This window comes from Phoxinus phoxinus (genome assembly GCF_949152265.1).
Source record: "Phoxinus phoxinus genome assembly, chromosome: 20".
NCBI classification, from domain to species: Eukaryota; Metazoa; Chordata; class Actinopteri; order Cypriniformes; family Leuciscidae; genus Phoxinus; species Phoxinus phoxinus.
Window position 1 is genome coordinate 274,016 of NC_136895.1, and position 9,023 is coordinate 283,038.

Genomic DNA, 9,023 nt, shown 5'->3' on the forward strand with positions numbered 1-9,023 from the left:
TTAGCAGAAGTTACATAACAAAGCTTCAAAGAACCAGACCTCTGGCACACCGGAATTTAGTTTCTGCATTGGCCGGGAATCGGACCCGGTTCTCCCGCGTGGCAGGCGAGAATTCTACCACTGAACCACCAATGCTCAGCGACCTCTGAAAAAAACACCCATCAGCTGGCAATCGCTGTCAGTAATGTTCATTAGCAGAAGTTACATAACAAAGCTTCAAAGAACCAGACCTCTGGCACACCTGAATTAACTTTCTGCATTGGCCGGGAATCGGACCCGGGTCTCCCGCGTGGCAGGCGAGAATTCTACCACTGAACCACCAATGCTCAGTGACCTCTAAAAAAAACACCCTTGAGCTAGCAATTGCTGTCAGTAATGTTCATTAGCAGAAGTTACATAACAAAGCTTCAAAGAACCAGCTCTCTGGCACACCGGAATTAACTTTCTGCATTGGCCGGGAATCGGACCCGGGTCTCCCGCGTGGCAGGCGAGAATACTACCACTGAACCACCAATGCTCAGCGACCTCTGAAAAAAACACCCATCAGCTGGCAATCGCTGTCAGTAATGTTCATTAGCAGAAGTTACATAACAAAGCTTCAAAGAACCAGACCTCTGGCACACCTGAATTAACTTTCTGCATTGGCCGGGAATCGGACCCGGGTCTCCCGCGTGGGAAGCCAGAATTCTACCACTGAACCACCAATGCTCAGTGACCTCTAAAAAAAACACCCATGAGCTAGCAATCGCTGTCAGTAATGTTGATTAGCAGAAGTTACATAACAAAGCTTCAAAGAACCTGACCTCTGGCACACCTGAATTAACTTTCTGCATTGGCCGGGAATCGGACCCGGGTCTCCCGCGTGGCAGGCGAGAATTCTACCACTGAACCACCAATGCTCAGTGACCTCTAAAAAAAACACCCTTGAGCTAGCAATTGCTGTCAGTAATGTTCATTAGCAGAAGTTACATAACAAAGCTTCAAAGAACCAGACCTCTGGCACACCTGAATTAACTTTCTGCATTGGCCGGGAATCGGACCCGGGTCTCCCGCGTGGCAGGCGAGAATACTACCACTGAACCACCAATGCTCAGCGACCTCTGAAAAAAACACCCATCAGCTGGCAATCGCTGTCAGTAATGTTCATTAGCAGAAGTTACATAACAAAGCTTCAAAGAACCAGACCTCTGGCACACCTGAATTAACTTTCTGCATTGGCCGGGAATCGGACCCGGGTCTCCCGCGTGGGAAGCCAGAATTCTACCACTGAACCACCAATGCTCAGTGACCTCTAAAAAAAACACCCATGAGCTAGCAATCGCTGTCAGTAATGTTGATTAGCAGAAGTTACATAACAAAGCTTCAAAGAACCTGACCTCTGGCACACCTGAATTAACTTTCTGCATTGGCCGGGAATCGGACCCGGGTCTCCCGCGTGGCAGGCGAGAATTCTACCACTGAACCACCAATGCTCAGCGACCTCTGAAAAAAACACCCATCAGCTGGCAATCGCTGTCAGTAATGTTCATTAGCAGAAGTTACATAACAAAGCTTCAAAGAACCAGACCTCTGGCACACCTGAATTAACTTTCTGCATTGGCCGGGAATCGGACCCGGGTCTCCCGCGTGGCAGGCGAGAATTCTACCACTGAACCACCTATGCTCAGTGACCTCTAAAAAAAACACCCTTGAGCTAGCAATTGCTGTCAGTAATGTTCATTAGCAGAAGTTACATAACAAAGCTTCAAAGAACCAGACCTCTGGCACACCTGAATTAACTTTCTGCATTGGCCGGGAATCGGACCCGGGTCTCCCGCGTGGCAGGCGAGAATTCTACCACTGAACCACCAATGCTCAGCGACCTCTGAAAAAAACACCCATCAGCTGGCAATCGCTGTCAGTAATGTTCATTAGCAGAAGTTACATAACAAAGCTTCAAAGAACCAGACCTCTGGCACACCTGAATTAACTTTCTGCATTGGCCGGGAATCGGACCCGGGTCTCCCGCGTGGGAAGCGAGAATTCTACCACTGAACCACCAATGCTCAGCGACCTCTAAAAAAAACACCCATGAGCTAGCAATCGCTGTCAGTTATGTTGATTAGCAGAAGTTACATAACAAAGCTTCAAAGAACCAGACCTCTGGCACACCTGAATTAACTTTCTGCATTGGCCGGGAATCGGACCCGGTTCTCCCGCGTGGCAGGCGAGAATTCTACCACTGAACCACCAATGCTCAGCGACCTCTGAAAAAAACACCCATCAGCTGGCAATCGCTGTCAGTAATGTTCATTAGCAGAAGTTACATAACAAAGCTTCAAAGAACCAGACCTCTGGCACACCGGAATTAACTTTCTGCATTGGCCGGGAATCGGACCCGGTTCTCCCGCGTGGCAGGCGAGAATTCTACCACTGAACCACCAATGCTCAGCGACCTCTGAAAAAAACACCCATCAGCTGGCAATCGCTGTCAGTAATGTTCATTAGCAGAAGTTACATAACAAAGCTTCAAAGAACCAGACCTCTGGCACACCTGAATTAACTTTCTGCATTGGCCGGGAATCGGACCCGGGTCTCCCGCGTGGCAGGCGAGAATTCTACCACTGAACCACCAATGCTCAGTGACCTCTAAAAAAAACACCCTTGAGCTAGCAATTGCTGTCAGTAATGTTCATTAGCAGAAGTTACATAACAAAGCTTCAAAGAACCAGCTCTCTGGCACACCGGAATTAACTTTCTGCATTGGCCGGGAATCGGACCCGGGTCTCCCGCGTGGCAGGCGAGAATACTACCACTGAACCACCAATGCTCAGCGACCTCTGAAAAAAACACCCATCAGCTGGCAATCGCTGTCAGTAATGTTCATTAGCAGAAGTTACATAACAAAGCTTCAAAGAACCAGACCTCTGGCACACCGGAATTAACTTTCTGCATTGGCCGGGAATCGGACCCGGGTCTCCCGCGTGGGAAGCCAGAATTCTACCACTGAACCACCAATGCTCAGTGACCTCTAAAAAAAACACCCATGAGCTAGCAATCGCTGTCAGTTATGTTGATTAGCAGAAGTTACATAACAAAGCTTCAAAGAACCTGACCTCTGGCACACCTGAATTAACTTTCTGCATTGGCCGGGAATCGGACCCGGGTCTCCCGCGTGGCAGGCGAGAATTCTACCACTGAACCACCAATGCTCAGTGACCTCTAAAAAAAACACCCTTGAGCTAGCAATTGCTGTCAGTAATGTTCATTAGCAGAAGTTACATAACAAAGCTTCAAAGAACCAGACCTCTGGCACACCTGAATTAACTTTCTGCATTGGCCGGGAATCGGACCCAGGTCTCCCGCGTGGCAGGCGAGAATTCTACCACTGAACCACCAATGCTCAGTGACCTCTAAAAAAAACACCCTTGAGCTAGCAATTGCTGTCAGTAATGTTCATTAGCAGAAGTTACATAACAAAGCTTCAAAGAACCAGCTCTCTGGCACACCGGAATTAACTTTCTGCATTGGCCGGGAATCGGACCCGGGTCTCCCGCGTGGCAGGCGAGAATACTACCACTGAACCACCAATGCTCAGCGACCTCTGAAAAAAACACCCATCAGCTGGCAATCGCTGTCAGTAATGTTCATTAGCAGAAGTTACATAACAAAGCTTCAAAGAACCAGACCTCTGGCACACCGGAATTAACTTTCTGCATTGGCCGGGAATCGGACCCGGGTCTCCCGCGTGGGAAGCCAGAATTCTACCACTGAACCACCAATGCTCAGTGACCTCTAAAAAAAACACCCATGAGCTAGCAATCGCTGTCAGTTATGTTGATTAGCAGAAGTTACATAACAAAGCTTCAAAGAACCTGACCTCTGGCACACCTGAATTAACTTTCTGCATTGGCCGGGAATCGGACCCGGGTCTCCCGCGTGGCAGGCGAGAATTCTACCACTGAACCACCAATGCTCAGTGACCTCTAAAAAAAACACCCTTGAGCTAGCAATTGCTGTCAGTAATGTTCATTAGCAGAAGTTACATAACAAAGCTTCAAAGAACCAGACCTCTGGCACACCTGAATTAACTTTCTGCATTGGCCGGGAATCGGACCCGGGTCTCCCGCGTGGGAAGCCAGAATTCTACCACTGAACCACCAATGCTCAGTGACCTCTAAAAAAAACACCCATGAGCTAGCAATCGCTGTCAGTTATGTTGATTAGCAGAAGTTACATAACAAAGCTTCAAAGAACCTGACCTCTGGCACACCTGAATTAACTTTCTGCATTGGCCGGGAATCGGACCCGGGTCTCCCGCGTGGCAGGCGAGAATTCTACCACTGAACCACCAATGCTCAGTGACCTCTAAAAAAAACACCCTTGAGCTAGCAATCGCTGTCAGTAATGTTCATTAGCAGAAGTTACATAACAAAGCTTCAAAGAACCAGACCTCTGGCACACCTGAATTAACTTTCTGCATTGGCCGGGAATCGGACCCAGGTCTCCCGCGTGGCAGGCGAGAATTCTACCACTGAACCACCAATGCTCAGTGACCTCTAAAAAAAACACCCTTGAGCTAGCAATTGCTGTCAGTAATGTTCATTAGCAGAAGTTACATAACAAAGCTTCAAAGAACCAGCTCTCTGGCACACCGGAATTAACTTTCTTCATTGGCCGGGAATCGGACCCGGGTCTCCCGCGTGGCAGGCGAGAATTCTACCACTGAACCAGCAATGCTCAGCGACCTCTGAAAAAAACACCCATCAGCTGGCAATCGCTGTCAGTAATGTTCATTAGCAGAAGTTACATAACAAAGCTTCAAAGAACCAGACCTCTGGCACACCTGAATTAACTTTCTGCATTGGCCGGGAATCGGACCCGGGTCTCCCGCGTGGGAAGCGAGAATTCTACCACTGAACCACCAATGCTCAGTGACCTCTAAAAAAAACACCCATGAGCTAGCAATCGCTGTCAGTTATGTTGATTAGCAGAAGTTACATAACAAAGCTTCAAAGAACCAGACCTCTGGCACACCTGAATTAACTTTCTGCATTGGCCGGGAATCGGACCCGGGTCTCCCGCGTGGCAGGCGAGAATTCTACCACTGAACCACCAATGCTCAGTGACCTCTAAAAAAAACACCCTTGAGCTAGCAATTGCTGTCAGTAATGTTCATTAGCAGAAGTTACATAACAAAGCTTCAAAGAACCAGACCTCTGGCACACCTGAATTAACTTTCTGCATTGGCCGGGAATCGGACCCGGGTCTCCCGCGTGGGAAGCGAGAATTCTACCACTGAACCACCAATGCTCAGTGACCTCTAAAAAAAACACCCTTGAGCTAGCAATTGCTGTCAGTAATGTTCATTAGCAGAAGTTACATAACAAAGCTTCAAAGAACCAGACCTCTGGCACACCGGAATTAACTTTCTGCATTGGCGGGAAATCGGACCCGGGTCTCCCGCGTGGCAGGCGAGAATTCTACCACTGAACCACCAATGCTCAGCGACCTCTAAAAAAAAACACCCTTGAGCTAGCAATTGCTGTCAGTAATGTTCATTAGCAGAAGTTACATAACAAAGCTTCAAAGAACCAGACCTCTGGCACACCGGAATTAACTTTCTGCATTGGCCGGGAATCGGACCCGGGTCTACCGCGTGGCAGGCGAGAATTCTACCACTGAACCACCAATGCTCAGCGACCTCTAAAAAAAACACCCATGAGCTGGCAATCGCTGTCAGTAATGTTCATTAGCAGAAGTTACATAACAAAGCTTCAAAGAACAAGACCTCTGTCACACCGGAATTAACTTTCTGCATTGGCCGGGAATCGGACCCGGGTCTCCCGCGTGGCAGGCGAGAATTCTACCACTGAACCACCAATGCTCAGTGACCTCTAAAAAAAACACCCATGAGCTAGCAATCGCTGTCAGTTATGTTGATTAGCAGAAGTTACATAACAAAGCTTCAAAGAACCAGACCTCTGGCACACCTGAATTAACTTTCTGCATTGGCCGGGAATCGGACCCGGGTCTCCCGCGTGGCAGGCGAGAATTCTACCACTGAACCACCAATGCTCAGCGACCTCTGAAAAAAACACCCATGAGCTAGCAATCGCTGTCAGTAATGTTCATTAGCAGAAGTTACATAACAAAGCTTCAAAGAACCAGACCTCTGGCACACCTGAATTAACTTTCTGCATTGGCCGGGAATCGGACCCGGGTTTCCCGCGTGGCAGGCGAGAATTCTACCACTGAACCACCAATGCTCAGTGACCTCTAAAAAAAACACCCTTGAGCTAGCAATTGCTGTCAGTAATGTTCATTAGCAGAAGTTACATAACAAAGCTTCAAAGAACCAGACCTCTGGCACACCTGAATTAACTTTCTGCATTGGCCGGGAATCGGACCCGGGTTTCCCGCGTGGCAGGCGAGAATTCTACCACTGAACCACCAATGCTCAGTGACCTCTAAAAAAAACACCCTTGAGCTAGCAATTGCTGTCAGTAATGTTCATTAGCAGAAGTTACATAACAAAGCTTCAAAGAACCAGACCTCTGGCACACCTGAATTAACTTTCTGCATTGGCCGGGAATCGGACCCGGTTCTCCCGCGTGGCAGGCGAGAATTCTACCACTGAACCACCAATGCTCAGTGACCTCTAAAAAAACACCCTTGAGCTAGCAATTGCTGTCAGTAATGTTCATTAGCAGAAGTTACATAACAAAGCTTCAAAGAACCAGACCTCTGGCACACCGGAATTAACTTTCTGCATTGGCCGGGAATCGGACCCGGGTCTCCCGCGTGGCAGGCGAGAATTCTACCACTGAACCACCAATGCTCAGTGACCTCTAAAAAAAACACCCTTGAGCTAGCAATTGCTGTCAGTAATGTTCATTAGCAGAAGTTACATAACAAAGCTTCAAAGAACCAGACCTCTGGCACACCTGAATTAACTTTCTGCATTGGCCGGGAATCGGACCCGGGTTTCCCGCGTGGCAGGCGTTAATTCTACCACTGAACCACCAATGCTCAGCGACCTCTAAAAAAAACACCCATGAGCTGGCAATCGCTGTCAGTAATGTTCATTAGCAGAAGTTACATAACAAAGCTTCAAAGAACAAGACCTCTGTCACACCTGAATTAACTTTCTGCATTGGCCGGGAATCGGACCCGGGTCTCCCGCGTGGGAAGCGAGAATTCTACCACTGAACCACCAATGCTCAGTGACCTCTAAAAAAAACACCCATGAGCTAGCAATCGCTGTCAGTTATGTTGATTAGCAGAAGTTACATAACAAAGCTTCAAAGAACCAGACCTCTGGCACACCTGAATTAACTTTCTGCATTGGCCGGGAATCGGACCCGGGTCTCCCGCGTGGGAAGCGAGAATTCTACCACTGAACCACCAATGCTCAGTGACCTCTAAAAAAAACACCCATGAGCTAGCAATCGCTGTCAGTTATGTTGATTAGCAGAAGTTACATAACAAAGCTTCAAAGAACCAGACCTCTGGCACACCTGAATTAACTTTCTGCATTGGCCGGGAATCGGACCCGGGTCTACCGCGTGGCAGGCGAGAATTCTACCACTGAACCACCAATGCTCAGCGACCTCTAAAAAAAACACCCATCAGCTGGCAATCGCTGTCAGTAATGTTCATTAGCAGAAGTTACATAACAAAGCTTCAAAGAACAAGACCTCTGTCACACCGGAATTAACTTTCTGCATTGGCCGGGAATCGGACCCGGGTCTCCCGCGTGGCAGGCGAGAATTCTACCACTGAACCACCAATGCTCAGTGACCTCTAAAAAAAACACCCATGAGCTAGCAATCGCTGTCAGTTATGTTGATTAGCAGAAGTTACATAACAAAGCTTCAAAGAACCAGACCTCTGGCACACCTGAATTAACTTTCTGCATTGGCCGGGAATCGGACCCGGGTCTCCCGCTTGGCAGGCGAGAATTCTACCACTGAACCACCAATGCTCAGCGACCTCTGAAAAAAACACCCATGAGCTGGCAATCGCTGTCAGTAATGTTCATTAGCAGAAGTTACATAACAAAGCTTCAAAGAACCAGACCTCTGGCACACCTGAATTAACTTTCTGCATTGGCCGGGAATCGGACCCGGGTTTCCCGCGTGGCAGGCGAGAATTCTACCACTGAACCACCAATGCTCAGTGACCTCTAAAAAAAACACCCTTGAGCTAGCAATTGCTGTCAGTAATGTTCATTAGCAGAAGTTACATAACAAAGCTTCAAAGAACCAGACCTCTGGCACACCTGAATTAACTTTCTGCATTGGCCGGGAATCGGACCCGGTTCTCCCGCGTGGCAGGCGAGAATTCTACCACTGAACCACCAATGCTCAGTGACCTCTAAAAAAACACCCTTGAGCTAGCAATTGCTGTCAGTAATGTTCATTAGCAGAAGTTACATAACAAAGCTTCAAAGAACCAGACCTCTGGCACACCGGAATTAACTTTCTGCATTGGCCGGGAATCGGACCCGGGTCTCCCGCGTGGCAGGCGAGAATTCTACCACTGAACCACCAATGCTCAGTGACCTCTAAAAAAAACACCCTTGAGCTAGCAATTGCTGTCAGTAATGTTCATTAGCAGAAGTTACATAACAAAGCTTCAAAGAACCAGACCTCTGGCACACCTGAATTAACTTTCTGCATTGGCCGGGAATCGGACCCGGGTTTCCCGCGTGGCAGGCGTTAATTCTACCACTGAACCACCAATGCTCAGCGACCTCTAAAAAAAACACCCATGAGCTGGCAATCGCTGTCAGTAATGTTCATTAGCAGAAGTTACATAACAAAGCTTCAAAGAACAAGACCTCTGTCACACCGGAATTAACTTTCTGCATTGGCCGGGAATCGGACCCGGGTCTCCCGCGTGGCAGGCGAGAATTCTACCACTGAACCACCAATGCTCAGTGACCTCTAAAAAAAACACCCATGAGCTAGCAATCGCTGTCAGTTATGTTGATTAGCAGAAGTTACATAACAAAGCTTCAAAGAACCAGACCTCTGGCA